Source organism: Equus przewalskii, chromosome 8, assembly GCF_037783145.1.
Source record: "Equus przewalskii isolate Varuska chromosome 8, EquPr2, whole genome shotgun sequence".
Taxonomy (NCBI): domain Eukaryota; kingdom Metazoa; phylum Chordata; class Mammalia; order Perissodactyla; family Equidae; genus Equus; species Equus przewalskii.
Genome location: NC_091838.1, coordinates 82,757,278 through 82,779,204, shown reverse-complemented (window position 1 = coordinate 82,779,204; position 21,927 = coordinate 82,757,278). Strand labels below are relative to the sequence as shown.

Genomic DNA, 21,927 nt, shown 5'->3' with positions numbered 1-21,927 from the left:
GACGTCTCCTTTGGCATTCTTCTATAATGTTTTCAAGTTTTCTGTATTTGCAGGAATTTTATCCTTCTTATTGTTATTGTAAGGAGTTTTTTCTCCTATATCACCCCCTGTTTGTGTGTACATGTGTGAATGCTCTTGACTTCTTTATGTAATTTTGACCCTTTCTACCCTACTGAATCCTGTTGTTTTTCGGTTGATTATCGTGGGCCTCCAGTCACAGCAGCTGCAGTAGTGATCTTTCCTTCCCCTTTCGGGTTGCGTGTTCCAGGTCCTTCCCGTTGTCTAAGTGTGGGCTGGATCCTTTGGCACAGTGGCAGCCCGTGGCTGTGGGCGCCCAGTGGGCATGCTCTGGTCTTTTCCATGAAGCAGACGTGCTCTTGGACTGGGGTGGGCAGGCTTCACGTGTCAGAACCTGGCCTGCCTGTTTTACTGAGTGTTTGTTTTTATAAATCAAGAATCATTGTGGAATCCTGTCAATTCCTTTTTAAAATCCTGTGTGGGACGATCATATGATCTTTCCTCTTAGATGTATTAATATGAGGAATTATACAGTGGGGTTGCTGAGAGTGACCGATCCTGAGTTCCTTGAACGTGCTTCACAGGTCTGATGTAGAGTTCTTTTACGGTGCTGCTGGCACTTTCTGGTCTTGTGTAATTTAGCATCTTTGCATTGCTCTCCGGAAGTAAGGCTGCTCTGTCATTTTTCTCCTGGTGTGTACTTCTTTTTTCTGATTCTGAGATCAGTGTTGCACTTGCTTCATAAAAATAATTTGGAAGTGTTCCTTCTCATGCATTCTCTAGAACAGTCTGATAGCGTTGAGCCGCCTGGTTTTTAAAGGGTTGATCAGGTTCCCCCGAGAGGCTGCGGGGGCCTGGTGCTTTTTTGTTAGTTTGTTTTGGGTTTTTTTTTCCTTCTTCCCAAAGCCCCCCAGTACATAGTTGCATATTGTAGTTGTAAGTCCTTCTGGTTGTGGCATGTGGGATGCCACCCCAGCATGGCCTGATGAGCAGTGCCATGTCCACACCCAGGATCTGAACCGGCGGAACCCTGCACTGCTAAAGCGGAGCGCGCGAACTGAAGCACTCAGCCACGGGGCCCCTGGGTTTGTTTTGAGGAAGAAAGTCCTTTTTCAACTTTCTTTCTTTTGGGAGTCAGTTTTATAAATGACTTTTTCCTGGAAAATTGCCAGTCTTGTCGAGCGTGAGCTATGCCCCTCTGGTCTTGAGGAGCGCGGTCTCCTGGCATTCTCCTCATTGCCTCCGTCTCTGGGGTTGTTTCCCTCCTATCTGCTTCACTTTTGCTTGGTTGGCTAGCTAGGAGTTTCTATTTTATTTTTCTTCAAAGATTCAGCTTTTGGATGTTTTTGTTAAATTGATGTCCTCTTTTTCTGCTTTTTAACTCATCACTTTTTACTTAATAGTTAATTTCTTTTGCCTTTTCTCAGTTTATCTTATCATCCTTTTTCCTAGGTGTTTGATGCATATGCTTGATTCATTTGTTTACGTTCTTTTCCAAAAAGTGTTTAATATTTAAGAGCTGTTCCTTAAATTCTGATTGAATATATTTTCCTTTTGGTGCTGTCTGGACGTTCTGCAATTTAGGTTTGCATTCTCTTTTTTGGTCCAAGAGTTGTTTAGGAACAAGCTTTAAAATTTCCCAGGGAAGTATCCTTTGATTTCTGGGTTTTGTTATTATTCTAGTTTGAGTTGCATTTTTTTTTTGTGTGTGTTCTATTTTTTTAAAGGTTGGCACCTGAGCTAACATCTGTTGCTGATCTTTTTTTTTTCCTTCTTCTTCTTGCAAAGCCCCCCAGTACATAGTTGTATATTCTAGTTATAGGTACGCTAGTTCTGCTATGCGGGACGTGCCTTGACATGGCCGATGAGCGGGGCCAGGTCCATGGCCAAGGTCAGAACCCTGGGCCGCCGAAGCAGAGCACATGAACCTAACCACTCGGCCACGGGGCTGGCTCCTGAGTTGTGTTTTGATCAGAGAGTATTGAGTCTTCTCTTTTGAACTTTGGGTTTATGAGGTTTTGCTTGTGGCCCTGATACAGAGTCAGTTTTCATTGCTGTATCACGGATGCTTCAAAAGAAGACCTGTTTCCTCTCCTGGGTGTGCATGGGTTGACGTGTGCACAGGCAGGTGGTCCACCTTGCTCCTGCGTTTGGGTCGCGTGTGCCCTTGGCTCTTGTCTGCTTGCTGTGTGTGGACCAGCAGGCGTGAACTGCGGTCTCTACCGTTGGCACGTCTTGGTCTCGTTCTCCTTGAGTCTCCTGTGAACCTTGGCTGTGTGTTACCTGGTGCACAGCTATTTATAACTATTCTGGTGTATTCTGAACTGTGCCCATTGGTGTCCCCAGGTGTCTTTCGTTGTCTCGTCTCCTCCTGTCTGACTTTGGGGTCATGCCCCGTCCTGCTTCTGCACCTGGCCTGGCGCACCTTCACCCTGTTGTCCTGAACCCTCTGAGTCCCGTCGAGTGTGTCTCTTACGTCCCACGCAGAGCTGGATTTCACCTCGTGACCCAGTCTGAGAACCTTGTTTGCTTTCCCTAGGTACGTTAAACTAATTTACATTTATTCATAGGTCACGTATATTTGATCTGAGTACTATTGTGTGTGCGTTTTTTAAAAAGTCTTTTACCATGTGGGTTTTGTTTTTAAGTTGATGTAGTTCTGATATTTAGGAGAGTCTGTCTTTGACTGAGTGGTCTCCTTGTGGTATTATCTCATGGGATGCCCTCAGCTCTCCATGTCTGTGGGGACCATTTATTAAGTGCCTTCTGTGTCCGGCAGAATGGTGTCTCCCTGTCCACCTCCACCCCCATCCGGGGTGGCCACACTCTAATGCCTCGAGGCTGTGAATATGTTAGGTTGTGTGGCGGAAGGGGACTGTGCAGATATAATGAAGGCTACGGACCTTAAGATAAAGAGGTCCTCTGGATTATCTGGGTGCGCTCGATAGAATCACGTGTGCCCTTGGAAGCAGAGAGCTTTCTCCAGTGAGAAGCGAGAGAGATGTGGCAGAAGGGGACGTCAGAGAGATTCCCAGAGTGAGAAGGATTTGAGACATACGGGCCATGTGCAGGGACTGGCGAGGGGCCTCAGGAGCTCAGGGTTGACCAGCTGGCCGCCAGTGAGGAAACTTGCTGGCCACGCCAGGCCTGGATCCCCCGCCGCCCGCCTTCCCTCCCGGAGCCTGCAGGAGGCGGCGGCCTAGCCGCGCATCTGACCTCCAGACCCTGAGACTGCAGCTCTGTGTGGTTTTGCTGCCAAGTTGGTGGAAGTTTAGTGCGGCAGCAATAAGAAGTGCGCACACCTTCTATGAGAATTATAAAATTCACGTGCTGTGTTGTCTTCCTCCCGTCAACTGATTTTAGTCAGTAACCCAACCTTTCTCAGTGGTTACCTTTGTACTGATACATCTTCTTGTCCTTCTGTTACTGAAATGTCAGCTGTGATACCCTTCGACTCTGGGTTCTCATGATGAGGCGATGAGCTGATTATCCTGCCTGGCTTCCTTCCTCATTTCCGTCTCCATTTTTATGAGTTGAGTCATTTCTCCGCAGTCAGAGCTTTATGTCGTTTGCGTTCTACCTGTCATCCATCCCCACGTTTGTTTGAGTCTGCGTCTCCAGGTGAGTGTGTTTGAAGGGCTCACGGACAGCCCTGCTGATGAAGTTTTCTGTCAGCCTTTGATGGGCTGAGGTTGGTCCTGCAGGTGCTTTCTCAGAATGACTGATGGGAACCGTGTCCCTAAGGGCTGTGTGTTCAAAACTGTGCTTCTGGGCTTGAAGGACAGTTGGAGCGTTGGTGGGATCCTTGGTGTAGACCATCGTTCTTTGAACATCTTGTAGATGTCATTCCCCTGACATCTGGCTTTGGATGTTGCTTTGGAGAAATCTGAGGCCTGCCTCTTCATTCTTCCCTTCACAAATGATTTAATTTCTTTCTTTCTGCCTTAGTTTGTCCATTTTTCCTGTTTCTGTCCTTTTTGGTGCTTTTTCCCCTGAAATGTCTTTTCTCCTGTACGCTCTCTGCGGTCTGTCTTCATGTTGTCAGCGCTGTTTCTTCCGTGACTCTGCCAGCTCAGGGCTGTCTTCTCTGGCTGTATTTCCGTCTTCTTCCTGAGTTCTTGCCATTCTGCTTTGAAGACTTCCTTCGTAGGGACAGTCGCCTGATTGCTTTGAAGTTCGGGGCGCACTGATCTTCCCGTGCTTCGTGGTGGGGTGGGTGTCCTTCACCTCTTGGTGGGTGTCACTGCTCCTCTCCGTGCTCGCCCACCTGTCGTAGTTCTGCATCGGTGCTGGGCCAGTTCTTCTTTCACTGTTCTTTTTAAAAGACATTTAAAAATCTTGATTTTTAAATTGTAGCAAAATACACGTAAGGTAAAATTTACCATCTTAACCATTTCTAAGTGTCCAGGTCAGTGGCACTAAGTGCATTCACATTGTTGTGCAGCCGTCGCCACCATCCATCTCCAGAACTTTCCATCTTCCCGAACTGAAACCCTGTCCCCATTAAACGCTAACTCCCCCTCCTCTCTGTCCCCCGCAGCCACCATCCTACTCTCTGTCTCTATGAATTTTACTGTTCCAGGTTCCTCATACACGTAGAATCGTACAGTATTTGTCATTTTGTGACTGGCTTATCTCACTTAGCATAATGTCTTCAAGGCTGGTCCATGTTGTAGCACGTGACAGGATTTCCTTCATTTAAAAGGCTGAGTAATATTCCGTTGTACGGATGGACCACATTGTGTTTATCCTTTTATCCCTTGATGGACACGTGGGTCGTTTCCACCTTTTGGCTACTGTGAACAAGGCTGCCGTGAACACGGTGTACCGATGTCTCTTCAAGACCCTGTTTTCAATCCCTCTGGGTGTATATCCAGCAGTGGCGTTGCTGGATCATGTGGTGATTCTGTTTTTGTCTTTTTTGAGGAACTGCCTTCCACAGCAGCTGCACCATTTTACATTCCTGCCAGCAATGCACAAGGGTTCCGGTTTTTCCACATCCTCACCAACTCTTTATTTTCTGTCTTTTTTTTACAGTAGCCATGCTGATGGATGTGAGGTCATGTCCCGTGTTTTGATTTGTATTTCCCTAGTGATTAGTGATGTCGAGCGTTTGTTCATGTGCTTATTGGACGTTCGTATACCTTTTTTGAAGGAGTGTCTAATCAAGTCGTTTGCCCATTTTTAAAATAGGTTTTTTTTTTTTGTTGTTGTTGTTGTTGAGTTTTAGGAGTTCTCTGTATATTCTGGATGTTAATCCCATATCAGATATACTTTGCAAATATTTTTTCCCATTTGCGGGTTGCGTTCTCACTCTGTTGATAGTGTGCTTTCTACACAAAAGTTTTTAATTTTGATGAAGTCCAAATTTATTTTTTCTTTTCTTGCCTATGCTTCTGGTATCATATCTAAAAAATCATTGCCAAATCCAACATCGTGAAGCTTTCCCCTATGTTTTCTTCTACGAGTTTTATAGCTTAGCTCTTACATTTAGGGCATTGATCCATTTTTGCATTAATTTTTGTATATAGTGTAAAGTAATTGTCCAACTTCATCCTTTTGCATGTGGATATCCAGTTTCCCCACCACCGTTTGTTGAAAGGACTGTCTTTTCCACATTGAATGGTCATGGCACTCTTGTCAAACATTATTTGACCACATCTGTGAGGGTTGTTTCTAGACTCTGCGTTGTGTTCTGTTGGTCTGTGTGTCTGTCTTTATACCACCTGTCTTGGTTACTGCAGCTTTGTAGTAAGGTTTGAAATCAAGAAGCATGATGCCTCCAACTTTGTTCTTTTTCAAGCTTGTTTCAGCTATTCGAAGTTCGTTCATTTTGGATGAACTGGGTTTTTTCTAGACCAGCTCTCTGTAGGGCCCCCCCACCTTCTCAGCGAGGTGGGGATGGGGACCCAGGGGTGAACAGCTTGCAGAGGCCTCTCCTTGGGTGATGCCGCAGAGGCAGGCTGCCTCCTGCAGATGTGGTTGTCTGGGCGATTCTTTCTGTGGTCCTAGCTCCTCTGCTCTTGAGCCTGGCTGACCTCTCAGGAGCTTCTCATGCCCGCCCTGCCCTGCACTCCCATTGCTCAGTGGTGTGGCACAGACAGGCTTTGGAGTTCAGGGTCAGCTTGGGATGCTCAGGGCATGCATTTCTGCAGGTGCTTTCCGAACTCTGTCACTGCTGCCCTGCATCCCCTCGCCACTCGTGAACCTCACTTTATTTCCATCTATGGGGAGTCAGGCGGTTCCACCTGCTCGAGGTAGCCCTTACCTGTGTTTTGGGGCCTGCAAATTGTATTCATTTCCTACTTTCTCTAGATACGAAGTCTGAGCTTTTAAACTTTTCGTTTATTTTTGGGCATCATTCTCCTCACCATCCTAATGTGGTTTCTAGAAGGAAATAGGAAAAATATATGCGAATGTATGTAGCCATGTTTATACTTGAAGTGTTTCCTCATAGTCAATAAATTCTAAGAACTGTGAACATGAGAAAAAGGATAATGTGGTTCAAATGACTGTTGTGGGCTTGCACGCAGTAGGCACTTAGTAAGGACTCACCCACACCCCTGCGCCCTCCTGTCGTGACAGTAGGGCCACCAGCCCTGGTAGGGTTGAGCTCCAGCTTGCGGGGGAGGTGGACTCGCGAGGCTCTGTGTGGGATGTGGGCCAGCTCTGGGCCTGGAGCACTCAGCACCGTGGACAGCTCCAGGACTGCCTGGCAGGGGCCTCTGACCCGATGGGCCAAGAGCGGGGCCTCATCCTGGGCAGGGGTGAGCCACCAGAGGTGCAGGGCTGCCCTGGTGTCCCAGCCACTGGCCTGGCCTCATCCTCACCACTCACTACGGCAGTGGAGTAGGCAGTCAGAGGAGGGGCTGTGGGCTGTTGCTGTGGGCTGAGGCTGAGGGAGGCTGTCCTTTCCCCAGGCAGCCCCTCTCAGCTGGTTCCCCATGTCTGCTGCTGTCACCCTGGACAGATGTCACCCTCTGTGATTTAGCTCTGCCACCTGTAAAAAGAGGACCCCCTATCTTCTCTGAGACCTTGCTGCAGCCGTTGCCCCCTCCTGTATGGGGGTCTTCCCATCCTCAGTCAGTCAACTTAGTGACGTTATTGCCATTAAAGCAGCAGACAGACAAGCTACCACCCCCCTCCCTCAGGATCACTTCACCCTGTAGGCTGCGAGGGAGGAGGTGCTGATGGCCTGGGCGGTGGCAGTGGAGCTGGTGGCTCAGAGAAGGACCGGGCTGCCACCAAGGGTAGGCCAGGCGATGCTGCCACTAGGGGGATGGCGGGGTGGCGGTGGTGGTTGGTGGAGGTTTCCGGGTGGTCAAGGTGGTGTGGCGTCATGGGTGGGGTCGTGCTGCAGTTGGTGCTGCTCCTAGCGGGGTGGTGTGATGTGACAGCAAGGTTGGGGTGAAGCTGTGCCCTGTGGACACTCATGGTGTGGACAGTGGTGATGGTGCCTGCTGGGAGAAATCGTCTGGCTGGTCACCATGCCCAGTCCCATGTCTCCCTGCTTCCTCTGCTTGGGGCTTCCTCTTGGCTCCCCAGCTCCCTGCACGGACCTGGGCGCCTTCTGTAACATTCGTGAGCGTGGGTCTGTCTCTGCCCCGGCTGGTGCGGGTCTTCAGGGCAGAGCCTCCGTCCTCACAGGGAGAAGTGCTCCGGGTGTGGGGTTCGTAAAGGGTGCCCTGTCAGAATTGAGGTTTCAGGTGTGTGCCTTCCCCCCTTTCTCTTCAGGACTGCCCCTCTGCCCCGTGGCTCCCCTTGAAGGGGTGGGGACAGAGCCCTGGACTTCACTGTCTCTTGTTGAATTCTCTTGGCGGAGCCCTTGTTTCCCTCTGGCCTCTGTTGGGAGACCTGAGCATGACTCGAGCTCCAGCCTCATGACCCCCAGCTGATGGCTACAGCTGCTCTGAGCCCCTGAGGCCTTGTGGGACTAAGCCAGCTCAGGCTTTGATGGGAGAGGGACCTGGATCTGGAACCTGCCTTCGACTCTGACCAGGTGGGCTTCCTGGGCAAGTTTCTAACCTCTCAGAGCCTCAGTTTCCCCATCTGTGAATAGTGACAGTAAAGCTTCCTTCCCCGCAGGCCTGAGGGTTAAATGAAATGATGGCCACAGGCTCCGAGTCTAGGGCCTGCTGGGCCCATTCTCCCCTGGAGAACTGGGCTGTGTGTGAAGCAGAATGGCTTCCCTCCAGGGCGGGGTGTACTCAAGCGAATGGGGGCCGCGGCTCCCCTCTTTGGCTGTGGTCCTCCCCCACCCCTGCCGCCCTTCCCCCGGAGGTCTCTGGGTCTGAGCAGAAGCATGACTTCTGGGCCGCATGCAGCTGTGCAGGTGGGCGCCCTGCCCCGTGACTCAGGCGATCTTCTTGCTCCTTCACTGCCCCCATCCTGGGAGAGGGCCTGGCTGACATGCAGGTGGCTAGGTGGTGGGGAAGGGAGAAGCTTGTGCACGGCCGGCGTCCTGACCGCCCTCGGTGCTGTCAGCAATCCTGCTTCTCCGTGGCCCGTTCTGGGCGTTGTTCTGCCAGGTGCCTGGGGTGCCTGGCTGGCATTCTGTTTACCGTGGAGTCCAAGTTGCTATAACAACACTCCGATGCGTGTCATTGCACCCAGCCGGGCCTTCCTCTGCCTCGGGCTCTGTGGTGCACACACAGGCACATGCACGTGGGGTGGAGCGTCTGGCCTGGGTGTGGGTCGGGGGAGAGGCAGGCACTGGTCAGGGGACTGGCGGCCTGAGGGGGGCGTGGGCCTGAGTTGGGGCTCTGTGACTCAACCTCCTCGCCCTGATCCACCTTAGGGAGGTGAGGGCGCATGCCCAGGTCGCCTGTGAAAGGGGACTTACCCCGGGCTGCAGTCAACTCTCCCACTGAAGGAAATGAGAAAACTCAGCCATCTGGACTGGTGATTGGTGCCTTCTCCTTTTGGTGTGTCCTGCCCCTCAGAGGCCTCACGCCCTGGCCAGCCTGAGGTGGCAGCATGCTGTGAGGAGAGGGTGCTTTAGCTTCTGTCCCCGAGAGCTGCTCCCTGGCCATGCCACAGGCTGCCTTGGCAATGCCGTGAACCTCCTTCTCCCTGTCGCCTCACGACCCTGGGAAGGTCTTACCCCTGGGCCTCCATGAAGGGGGATGACATGTGTCATCTCCAGTGTGCCTGTCTGCGCACGACCTGGGAGGTGGCTGAGCCTGCCTCGTGGGAAGGAGTTGGATTATGAGGTCTGGGCAGGTCTTTTCTGGCCTGTCCCATTGAGGGGGCTATGTCCTTGGTGTTATTGTGGGGAAAACCACAGGGCACTCTGCACAAGCTTGTCTTCCTGCCTGCGCCTTCCTCCCTCCCTCCCTGCCTGAGAGATGCCTGGGCCCAGTGGGCTCCAGGACTCGCTCCTGCCTTTGCCATCAGTCCTGAGCCCTCTGGACGCCCTGACCTCTCCCCTTGGCACTCGGAGCATGGCTGGCCCGTGAAAGAGGAGGCCGCATCAGCCACTGGAAGGAGAAGGCACGGGCTGGGCCTGGCCACCGGTTACATCTCTCAGTGCCGACTGCAGGAGCCTGAGCAGCTCGCTCCCCCACACCCAGGGCCCAGCTCTGTGCGTTAGTCCTCATCCAGGACATGTATTGAGTGGCCAGGCCTGGTGATGGGATGGCCAAGGTGTGGCCTGGCCGCAGGCTGCCCACGGCCTGCAGCCAGCTGCCTGGGGAGAGCAGTGCCATTGGGTGGGATAGCTGTGGAGGCAGGGCTTGCCCAGCAGTCCAGGGCCGGGCAGGTTCCCAGGGGGCCTCTTTTGGAGCTGACTCTGAAGATGTCTAGGAGCCCAGTGGGCTGGCCAGGATGGAGCACTCCTAGTCCCAGCAGATTCGAGTTTGTGAAAGCCTGCGGCAGCTGTGTGCAGTGCTGGCCATGAAGATGAGTGTGTGTGTGGGTATGTGTGTGTGCATGTGTGTGTGTGTGTGTGTGTGTGTGTTTGTGTGGTGAGGGCGGGAGGGAAGGGCATTCAAGGATTTTGAGGCTTTTTTCTCCCTCTATTAGAAGAAAAAAGAAAAGCTTTACTTTGTCTCACTTTCCAAAAAATAACACCTACTCTTTGTGGAAAATTGGGACCAGAGAAGCAAAGCGAAGGAAGCACAAGTCGCTGCATCCCGTCGTGGTGTGAGCACTAGGCCTGCCCCAGCTCTTATCCCGTTGTGGTGTGAGCGCTAGGCCTGCCCCAGCTCTTATCCCGTCGTGGTGTGAGCGCTAGGCCTGCCCCAGGCTTATCCCGTCGTGGTGTGAGTGCTAGGCCTGCCCCAGCGCTTATCCCATCGTGGTGTGAGCACCAGGCCTGCCCCAGCACTTTCTTGTCCTTTCTTTATGATGCGTCTCTTACAGGATTGCAGCTTCGCTCTGTAACACTTCCCAGACTTGCTTTCCCCACTTGAGGGCAGTGGGGCCACATGCTGGGGGGTCAGGGAGGCGGAGAGGCTCATGGAGGGGTCGAACAGGGAGCCCACTGTCTGGCTGGGGAGCCCTGTGAAGGCGCTGGCCATGTGGAAGGACATCATGGGGCCGGGGCCAGGCGGTGGGTGGGCATGGGGAGTGAGCTCCGGCCTTGTGTTTGTTGAGGATGCGAGGATGTGCCCTGATGTGGACCCCTCTGGCTCTGCGTCCTGGCCTCGCTGCTCCCTATGAGGATGCAGCCAGAGAAGGCTCTGTGATGCTGCAGCCTGTCTGGGGTCCACGAGCCCTGCCGAGGGTCTTGGCTCACTGTGTATGGCCTTCTGCTCCTGTGTTGGTGGGAGGCTCGGGGAGGAAGTGGCGGGGGTGTGGCTGCTGGGGCGAGGCTCCCTCGTGCAGCCTCCTGGGACTGGTCTGCAGCCACAGCCCTCTGAGCAGCTCTGTGACCACTTTGAGACACAATTTACGTGTGCACCCATTTATAGTGTGCAATTTAGCGGTTTTTAGTATGTTCACAGTGTTGTGCAACCATCACCACAACCTAATTCCAGAGCATTTCACACCCAGATGGAAGCCCTGTGCCCATAGCACTTGCTCCCATTCCTGCCCCGATCTCCCTAGGCCACGTTCTGTCTGTGTAGATTCGTCTATTCTGGTCATTTCTTAGCAAGGGGATCAGACAGCACGTGGGCCTCTGTGGCAGCTTCTTTCCCTCAGCAGTGTCTTGCAGGGCTGTCCCGTCCTCGTAGCCTCCGTCAGAGTGTCACTGTTAGCTTTTTAACCTGTTTCCCTCCAGTGTTTCATCTGTGCATGTGCAGTTTTGATTGTGATATAATTAACATGCAGTGACATGCACAGGTCTCCTGTGTGCACTTGGTGAGTTTTGACAACTGTGTTCACCTGTGTGACCAGCAACAGAAACCAGACAGGACATTCCCGTCCCCCGGAAAGTTCCTCCTGCCCTTCTGGCTGCTCCATGCCCACCGCTTTCTGAGTTCTCTGTATCTTACCTGCTCGAGGATTTCACGAGTGTGTTATGTGGCGTGAACTCTTTTCCGTCTGGCTTTTTGTGCGTGACGGAATGTTTCTTTGAGTCCCACGTGCACCCCGTGCATCAGCGGGGGCAGTCTTCCGGAGGACGGGTGGGCCACGGTGCGTCCCATCTCCTGTGGTGCATCTGGGCTGCTGTCATGTTGGGAGATGATTCTCGGGCTGCAGGGTGTGGTCCCTTTGGCTCCATCACTTTGCAAGAGCTTGAGCTGCTTTGTCCCCCGAGGAGGCATGTCTGAAGCTGGGTGCCTGGTGCCCCCTCCCTGGTGCCACTCATGGTGGCCTAGCGCTGAGCATCCCGGACGGAACCACGTCGTCGGGTTTGCCTGCCTCTGATTTCTCACAAGTTTGTCTCTCATGTGGCAATGGGTCCCCTGCATTTCTTCCTTGGATCATCTGGGCACATCCTCGGTTTGCTTATGTTGCCTTTGGGTGTGTTTAAAAATCAGTTTGTAGGAGCGCCTTCTGTGTGAAAGATACCGGCCTTTGTCCTATTGGTGGCAAATATGTTTCCCCTTTATCGGTTGCCTTGTAATTTTGCCAGTGGTGCATTTTGATTTACAAAAGCTTTTTATTTAATACACTGCCAGGTCTATTTTCTGTGTGCGTGTGTGTGTGTAACATGGCTTTTGTATTTGTGAGATGTTTTCTTTTGGTTTGTTTCGATGTTTTATTTTTATTCATTTTTAAACTATTTAACCCTTTAATTTCATCTGGATCTATTTTCATTTGAGTTGCGAGATGAGGAACTGGCTTACAGGTTTTTTGAATTGCTCATAGCTTTGTCGGAACGTTGACTCATGGACGGTTGCCGACAGGACTAGTGAGCGGACTCTGGGAGAAATGGAGTCTTCGAGTGCTGGCCCTTCCCCGTGGTTGACGAGGGCTGGTGCTGATGTGGGGGAGCCTTGCCTTGGTACCTCAGAGAGATGGGTGGGAGGGCCAGGGCCCAGGGCTGCGTCTCCCGTGTCAGGACCCCCAGTACGCGGGGGCGGGGGCAGGCGCTGGCTCTTAGGAATGCCCACTGCTGTGACCATGACATGGACTGGTGAACATGATATATTTTCATTGTGACTGACTTGATTTGCTAATTTAAGGGTTAGGGCTTTGAGAGATCCTGACAAGTTGGATGGCAGACTTAACCAGGAGGTGCGTCGAGGGCTCCCCAGTGGGCTGAGCACACAGGTCGGCTGCTGCCAAGCCTGCCTGGCGAATCCAGGGAGCAGAGGAAGCTGGCACCCACCCCAGGGCCAATCCCGCGGGGCACCTTCTTCTTTCCTGGGTGGGCGTATCTCAGGCAGGGACTTAGAGGCAAGTGGGGGGACAGGCCTTGCACTGGGGTGGACTCCTGCCCTGCACCGGCACAGGCAGCTGCTGCCGCTGCCCCTCATGGACCGCCCCAAGCTGGGTACCTGCGAGCCCTGCGAGGTGTGTGCCAGCACCCAGAATGGAACCTGGCACGTCGTGCCTTGGAGCGTGCCGTCCACCCATGGCGCCGCTGTCTGCTGGTGGGGGCCACTCCTGTGCGTGCTGTGCGGGCGCAGCACTCCTGGACTGGGGCGTCTTCCACTCAGCCTGCGGTGTCCCTGCGGGAAGGGACAGGAGCTCACGATGTTAGGCACCTGCCTGGCGGCGAGTGCCCCACCGGTTCTGTCCAGCCTGGATTTGTCTAGCCACAGCGGTCTGCTGGGGGCAAGCCGGGGGCCCCCGAGGACAGGGCACCCGGGGCCTGGGCTGGGTCCTCCCCTGCGCTGCCCGGCCTCTGCCTGCCCCACCGCTTGCCGTCTCCTCCTCGTGCCTCTCCCCGTCTCAGACTGTTTTCCTTGAGCGAGCTCCCCGGGGGCCTGTCATTCCCGGACCTTCCGCTTCTGCTGGTGTACTGGGAAGCCGAGTCCCCAGTGGATGAACTTAGTCTTTTAATTTTTCCCTGAATCTTTTAACTCACACTTTGTGAGACCTTCTTCTTTGCTCCGCTCAGTGGCACGTTCGGTGGAGGCCAGCTTTTCTTTTTATTTTCATCCTGCGGGGCGGTGTTCCGCTGCCTGTGTGCTGAGGCCCCCTTCCTTCCGTCTTCTGTCTCACGGCCTCTGTCTCTGCCTGGAAGAGTCGCAGTCCCTTCTGGGCTCAAGAGCCGTGGGCTCGCCCAGGTTCTCCCTGGAGTGCTGGCCCAGCAGGTGCCCGGTGGGTCCTGGGCTGGGTCCTGTGCCAGGCCACTCCTTGGCCCTGCTGTGTTTCCTAATGCCCAGCCTTTGGCCAGGAGCCTGTGCCCAGGCAGATCCCGGCGGGTCAGAAGGGCCTGGGGGTGGGTCATCACAGAGAGCTGGGGCCGGTGCTCTTTTGCTGTGTCGTGGTCTTGGGGTCCCCTGCCTCTCACCAGTCCAGGCCTCTGCGGCGGCCTGGGGCGGGTTGTGGGGACTGCAGCCAAGGGACATCTGGCAGGAGCCCTGAGGCCCACCCTAGCGTGGAGGAAGGCAGTTACTGAATTGTCTGCAGTGCCAGTCTTCTGGTTTCCTGGGCCAGTTGGGGGTGGATTGGGGTATTGAGGGGAGAGTCCAGGTTGTCACTGCCATCCGCCTGCCTCCCTTCCTGATCGGGTGTTTGCCCAGCCTCCCGTCTGTGTGGACCAGGCACTGGGCTCGCAGGACCTTTAAGTCCATCCCAACTGTCCTCTGAAGGTGGCTGCGCATGGCCTGAGCCAGCCCCATGGCCCTGGCCGGTCTGCACCCTGCGGCTCCTTCAAGAACCAGATGGTTGTCTTCCCCTGGAGTCGTCTCAGCTCCAGGCCTGGCCTGCCTGCCTCCTCCTAGTCCTGGGGGCCTGCTCTCCTTTCTTGTCTTCTCATGACATTGAAACACAGAGGCCAACAGAGACACACAGACATCATCTGAGAGAGCTTGGGGTCTCAGCAGGTGGATTGGGGGGGACACTGGGAAGATGCAGGGGATTGGGATGGCGAGGCGGCCTGGAGGGGCAGAGAGAGGGACAGAGAAGGGAAGAATCCAGAAGCAGGGCGGGGGCCTGGACCGGAGAGGCCCGAGTGGCCTTTGCGAGTATGTGTGGATTTGACCCAAGGCTGGCGGGAGAGGCGGCAGCTGGACCCGAAACAGCAGGGGAGCGGCCGGAGCCCTTACTGCATTAGGGGCCTTCTGTTGTGCACATGAGCTCTTTATCCTCCAGCGTCTGGGAGGGACCCGTTCCAGAGGAGGGGATCCAGGTGAGGAGAGGCTAGAGGTGGTCCCTGTGTCAGTCTTTCCTATCACAGCGTTTTGATGGTGAGTCCTTCCCAGGAGACTCCGCCCCACACGGGCCTAGGAGGGGCTCATCTTTCTTCTCAGATACTACTTTCACGAAGATAGCCATGGTCCATTTGGAATGTATTCTTTTTGTTATGTTAGACGTGGACAGTTTTTTTCCCACATGGCTGGCCAGATGTCCCAGTGCCATTTATTAGAAAGTCCTTCTCTGACTGGAGATGCTGCATTTATTATATGCTAAATGTCCATATGTACATGGGTCTGTTTTTAGACTTTCTGATTCCATTGTCTCTGTTTTGTGCACAGTTTTAATTATAGAGGCTTGCTAGCGTTTGCTGTAACCTCTTTATTGAGATGTAATTCGCGTATCCTATAGTTCGCCCTTGTGAGACGGGCAGTTCAGAGCTTTTCAGGATGTTCACAGAGTGGTACGTCCATCAGCACTGTCCAGTTCCAGGCATTTCCTCACCTGAGAGAAGCCCACCCCTGCCCGTCACTCGCTGTCCTTCAGTCTCTAGCAAGCGCCTGTCTCCTCGTCTGGATGTTTCTTAGGAGTGGAAGCATACGTGTGTGTTCTTCTCTGGCTGGTTCCTTTCAGGCAGCGGAGTGTTTTCACAGTTCTTGCACGTTGTGGTGTGTGTCAGTGCTTCATTCTCGGGGGTTTCTAACAGTCTGGTAGAGTTGTCCTTTCTGTTTGTTCACTGTTTTCCTGGATGTTCACCGTCTGTTTGTTTCCTGCGTGAACGCCCTGTGAGCTGGTCCAGCTCTGGAAGTGCTCGCTGGTGTTTCTCCCGGGTGGGAGGAGGGACGTCTTCAGGAAAGAGGGCCGTCCCACCCAGGAGCAAGCGGTGCCTGTCTGTCCCCTCGGCTTCACCTTTCTGACTCTGGAGCGCAACAAGTTTCCTCTGAGAGATTTTCCCATTTCGCGTTAAATCCATTCCTAGGTAGAGTATCTTCTTTGTTGCTGTTGTGAACGGGGTTTTCTTTACCGTTCTGTCCTCTGACGGGGTGTTTGTGTGTGAAGGCCTTTGCTGTCTGCGTGTGAGTTTTATACCCTGCTGCTCCACTGAAGTCTTTCGTCCTTTGAATTTTAACATTGTCACCAGGGTTTCCAAGGCCGTCGTGTCATTTGCAGCGAGAGAGCGTTGTAGCCCACTTCTTTTCCCCGCGTCTCTCGTTGATCCCTCCCGTTGGACTGCACTGGCCACCGCCTCTGCGCGCGTGGGATGGTGCTGGAGACAGAGGGCCCCTCTGCCCAGCCTGGATCTGCAGGAACTGCCTCCCGTGATTCCCTTTAATTACGCGCTGCTTTTAGGACTAAAGGATGTTTGCTTCATCATCTTGAGAAAGGTTCCTGAGTGCTTTCATCAGGAACTTTGCCGATGCTGTTTTTCACGTCTGTGGAGAATCTCACCACCTTTTCCCTTCCGTCCATTGACGTGGTAGATTACATCACTGGGTTTCCTGACGGTGAATGCACCCTGCATTCCTGGAAAAATAAGCCAATGGGGTTCTGAATTTTGTTTCTTGGTATTTTATTTAGTATTTTTGTGTCGATATTCATAACTGATATTGGTTCATAGCTTTTTTTGGACTGTGTTTGTCAGGTTTTGTTATCAACGTTATATGTGCTTCATAATGAGAATCAGAAAGCTTTCCTTCATGGTCAGGGCCCCGGAGTAATTGATGGAGCATTGGAAATACTTGGCTTCAAAATTTGGCAGAATTCTCCTGCAAAACCATCTGGTCCTGGTGCTTTTTTGTGGGGTAGATTTTGTGATGACTGTTTCTCTTTCTTCTGTCCACATTTGTCTGTTTAAGCTTTCTGTCTCCAGTGGGTCACTTCTGGTGAGCTTCATTTTCCTAAGACTTTGCCTGTTTCATCCGTGTTTCACACCTGATTTACACAGAGATTTGAAAGTAGTCTTATGATTCCTTTGCATTTTTCTGTTTCGGTCATTCTTCCTCTCTTTTAAATTTCTTATATTGTATATTTGTGCTTCTTCCCTTTTTTCTTAACTAAGTTAGCTAGTTGGTTGTCTTATTTGTTAGTATTTCTTAGAAAATAGGATTTTGATTTATAATTAGGTCTATTGTTTTTCTATTTCCTGCCTCATTAATTTTTGTTTTTATTTATACTGTTTCCTTCCATGTGGTTACTTTGAATTATTTTATTGCTCTTTTTCTAACCTTTCAAGCTCAGGATTTACTTCATTTGTTTTCATTTTTTCATAAAGTATTTAGTGTTAAAAATTTTCATCTGATCATTGCTTTATTTATTTATTTATTTACTTTTGGTGAGGAAGATTGTCCCTGACTACCATCTAGGCCAATCTTCCTCTGTTTTATTTGTGGGTCGCCACCACAGCACGGCTTGATGAGTGGTGTGTAGGTCCACACCTGGGATCCGGACTCCTGAACTCTCGGCTGCTGAAGTGGAGCGTGTGACCCTAACCACTATGCCACCGGGCCAGCCCCTGACCATTGCTTTAAATGTATCTTATTGGTTTTCATATGTACTGTTTTCACTGTTATTTTTTTTTAGAAATTCCTTAATTTTAGTTTTTATTTTTCCTTTTTCTCCAACAGTTATGAAATAAATTGTTTTTAAAAATGAGAGAGACTTCTTGGCTTTAGAAAACATTTTAAACGTGTGTCTCTATTAATGCCCATGCCACACTGTCCTGGTCCTGTAGCCTTGGAATCTCCAGTCCACGGATATGGTGTGTCTCTTCATTTATTTGCATTTTCTTTACTTTCTTTTCGTAATGTTTTTGAGCTTTTAGAATACAGATCTTTCACTTTTCTTCAATTTATTTCTAAGATTTATAAAAGTTTTCAGTTAGTTTTTATTTTAGTTTTAACTTAAAACTTTTGGACATAAATTCTAGATTTTCAAAAGGTTAGCAGAGGGGCTGGCCCAGTGGTGCAGCGGTTAAGTGTGCACATTCCGCTTCGTCAGCCCGGGGTTCGCCGGTTCGGATCCCGGGTGTAGACATGGCACCCCTTGGCACGCCATGCTGTGGTAGGTGTCCCACGTATAAAATAGAGGAAGATGGGCAAGGATGTTAGCTCAGGGCCAATCTTCCTCAGCGAAAAGAGGAGGATTGGCAGTAGTTAGCTCAGGGCTAATCTTCCTCAAAAAAAAAAAAAGGTTAGCAGAAAGACTTCTTTCCTCCAGATTTCCCCACCTGTGCTTCACCTTCTGCTCTTTGCGCGCACACCTGCTGCAGACACGTGTTCCTCTGAACCGCTTGACAGTGAGTTGCAGACATGCTGCTCCTTGACCCCAGACACGTCATCTCTTTCATCGCCACAGCCGGTGGCCAAAATCAGGAACTTAACCCCATACGATACTCCAGTCTGGTCTGAGGACCTTGTTCTCCTTCATGGGACAGACTTTGCGAGTGGTCCTAATGACACCCTCTCAGCCTGATGAAATGCAGGCTCGCCTGTTGGCTTTGGTGACGTCGTCTCCAGCCTCCTTTAATCTGGAACAGCTCCTCTGTCTTTGTTTTCCAAAATGACGTTTGTGAAGATGGCGGGTCAGTTATCTTGTAGCCTGTGTCTGACGTGTCTCGTGGTCGCACCCTTCTGGCAGGAGAGTCTGGAAAGGGCCGTCGTGTCCTCCTCGGTGCGTCCACTCAGGAGGCACGTGGTGTTGGTTTGTCCTGTCGCTGATGATCTTCACTTAGCTTGCTTGGGCAAGGTGACGTCTGCCAGGTTTCTCCTCTCGAAAGTTACTTTTCCTTTTTCAGTTAGTATTTTGGGGAAGATACGTTGAGATGGAACGTAATTCATCAAACCTTCACCCATGAGCTCTGACATCCATCGGCCATTCTTGCCTGAGCCAATTCCATCATTCCTTCCACAGTTGTCAGTTCCTGCTCTGTGGAAGAGCTTTTCGTTTTTTTCTTATTTATTTATAACAGCGTGGACTTGTGGATTTTTATTTTATTCAATAAGTTATAGTACTTTATTACTGTTATCTATTTTCTTGCTCAAATTGTCCCAGCATTGGCCAGTGGAAGCCTTTCAAGCTTGTTCCTGTGTCCTGAGATGTCCCCACCTACCTGTGAGCACTTCCTTACTCTTTTGTGTATCAAAATGTCCTAGGCTTGTCTTTACTTTCTCTGCCCCAGCCCTGGATTAAGCCATTTCTCCAAGGAGTCTTAATTCCTCTTAGGGAAGAATGGTCTTTTGTAACTGAGATCTAGGTGCTAGGTGTGCTCATTGCTGTGGGGTATTGTAGTATCTTAGGGCACAAAGCTAGGAAGTAGTGAATGTCATACACCTGCACATCTGTGTGAGTGTGCGTGTGTGTGTATGTCTGCCCACACGCGTCTGTCTGTGCCCGTCTCTGCATGGTGAAAATGGGATTCACACTGATGCCTCAGAATTCCCTTCGAGGGTGCTGCCCGGACAGAGGGAGGAGGGGAAGGGAGGGGGTGCTTGGCAGGGTGATGCGGAGGTGAGGGAGATGCCGTCCGCTTCCTCCGTAGCTCATGGTCTGTGGGGAGGACCAGTGCGAGGCCGGCCTCAGACTATGGTACTTGATGCAGAGAGCGCCCTGAGGAGGGGCAGGTGGCAGGAACTGCTGCTGCAGGTGGTCGGCGGCCTCGTCCTCCATCCTGTCTGTCTCTCTTTGACTCTGGGTAAGTCACTTTCCTTCCTGAGTTCGGTTTTCTCATATTAAAAATTGGGGTTTGTGCTGGATCAGGGAATACCTGGCACAGGTGTCTCTATCTCCTCCCTTGGGTCCGTGGTAGACGTCTGTCATCATCCAGGAACCCCTGTGACCCCAGTCATCTTCGCCACATGTCACTCTGCTCTTGGCACCAAGTGTGACCAGCCTTGGGGTCGGTCTGTTGGGCAGCCTGGTCTCGAGTGGTGTCCTGGCCTTCATCCAGGTTTCCAAGCTGGTTTGACTTCCGAAGCACCCTACAAGGGCACTTTCGTGTGGCTGAGGTCATTTTGGTAGCCTGAGGGCAGTGGTCAGTGAAGGGAAGTGCGGGTCCAGATGGTGTCAGTCCAGCCTGCAGGCTCTTGCCTGGGCTGACTCATGGTGTCTGCCCGGCCCTCAGCATCCCCCTGGATCAGTGTGGGCGGGACTGGGCGTCACTGTCACCTCCCACCTCACCTTCCCTGCGGGCAGCACCTGGGTCTCTAAGCAACGCAGCCCAGGCCTCCTGCCTCCCTGAAGCTGCTGGCTGTCGTTGGAGGCTGGGCCCAGGGTGGAGCAGTGTGCTGAGCAGTGTCAGCTGCGGTCCCTTCCCAGCTGGCGGGCGTGTGACCAGGTGAGCCGAGGGCGGCTATAGCAGGAGGACCACGGCAGTTGGGAGAAACCCCCGGGTGGCTTTCCTTCCGCACTGCCCAGCACCATCCTGTTCCTCCACCCAGCCCTGCCTCCTTCAGGAAGCCTCCGGGATTCCCCCCGACCCCGCAAGTCCCATTGCCCCTGAGCCCCGTCTGCCTGTTTGGGTCAGCGAGGCAGAGAGGGGGATGGGAAAGGACAGAGAGTTCCAGGGAAACATAGTAGCATCCCAGGAGTCAGGGCCAATGGGCCTGAAATCTCAGCTGCCCTCCTGGCCTTCTGCTTACTGCTGGCCTGGCACTGTGGCCAGAGGAAGGCTCACCATGCGTGTGGTGCGGGCACCGGGGCCATTGATGGCGGGCGTGCTGCGGCCCACAACACAGCCTGTGCCCGGGATGATGGGCAGGAGGGCAGCCTGGTGGTCTTACCTGGAGAGCTGATTAAGCAGCACTGTGGTTGTGCAGGGTGAGGGGATGAAGAGAGGGGTGGCAGGGGTGAGCCCTGGGGTTGACATGGGGCACAGAGAGGAGAGAGGAATGGAGTGCTGGAGGACACTGCCCCGGAGGCCCTGTTCTGGGGTTGGGACTGGAGGGGCTGTGGCCAGAGTGTGGACCGCAATGGGGAGGTCCTGGGGTGAGGTCCCCAGGGCCGTCCTCAGTGACGAGGTCTGGGTGTGACTGAGGCAGGCGCGGTGGGGAGGACCGACTCCGGGAGGAGGGGAGCTCGGGGCTGGGAGGCCCCCTGCCTGGGACGGGGTGTGGTCACCAGCTGGCCTGCTGTGGACCGTGTCTGTCTGTGCCTGTTGGGACACAGAGTGGCCACGCGGCTGGGGCTCCAGTGCCACCACCTCGCTCCTTGCGCTGAGGCCCCTCCTGGAGGATGCCAGGGAGGCCAGAGATCCAGGCTCGGCCGGGGAGGGAGGCTGGGTGCACCTCCCCCTGCGGCCCGTGGATCCAGCAGCTCCTTCCTCCTCACCAGGCCCCCTGCCCTTGGGACTCTCCCTGGCAGATACCAGGGTATGGGGCCTGCAGACCCTGATGTGGCCGCCTGGGGTTCAAGAAGGAAGGCCCCGAGGGCAGCTGTGAGGCCGGGCCTGGTGGCTGCATCGACCAGGGGCCCTTGCGCACTTGTGGGTGTTAGGGTGGCAGCAGAGACAGGGTTGCAGAGACACCCGGAAGTGTGGGGACAGATGTTATGAGGGCGGCCAGTGCCTGCTTCCTGCGGCGCCCTGCGCCAGGGCTGCCCTTCCTGGGACCTCCTATAGTGGGGGGACTGGCTTCCTGGCTAGGTCTGGCGGGACGCCTGGCCAGCTGGGGCAGAGCCGGGCCTGCACTGTGTGCTCTGCCGTGTCGGTCGGAGAGCTCTCCAGGGGCTGGAGGCTGGCAGGAGATGGAGGACGCCTGCTGGTGTCACGTTGGTCACCGAGGCTCACTGTGGCTCCATCGGGAGTCTGGCCCGCGTGTCAGCTCTGCTTCTTGCTGCTGGGAACGAGATGCCGGGTGAGCTGCAGGCACCTGTGCAGATGTCCAGCTCTTACCTGAAGAGTTGCTGCGAGGCCACACGGTGGCCACAGGTGGAGACCTGCCTGGGTGGGCCTCGGCCCCTACATCCTGGGGAGGCACCTGACCTTGGTGGGCACCCTGCACCGCCCCTCCCGGCCACAGGCACTGGGGCTCCCTTGAACTTTGTTCGCTTTCCCCTCCTTAATTTGGTGGTTTCATTTTGCCCTAGAAAATGGATTTCCCGTTAAGGACAGGCTGTGGAGACCTCGAGGTCAGTCCCTTTCCTGGTGGGGTGGGCCCTGGATGCCGTAGACTGAGGGTCTGGGCAGTCTGCCTTGGGGGCTGAGGCCATCGTCAGGAC

General features: G+C 53.2%; 1 protein-coding gene across 50 annotated transcripts in view; it reads left to right on the top strand.

The window, feature by feature from the left end:
- TSNARE1 (t-SNARE domain containing 1) overlaps positions 1-21,927 on the top strand; it is a 171,645-nt gene that overhangs the window by 11,284 nt on the left and 138,434 nt on the right. For 4 of the 50 annotated variants that reach the window (XM_070631173.1, XM_070631171.1, XM_070631164.1 and 1 more), the window contains exon 2: positions 2,365-2,557. The exons of 45 other annotated variants lie outside the window; for them this stretch is intronic. The gene's annotated coding sequence lies outside the window, so the exon portion shown is untranslated. Of the gene's footprint in view, positions 1-2,364; positions 2,558-21,927 lie in introns of those variants that run through there. One more of the 50 variants, XM_070631131.1, reaches the window with a different exon arrangement.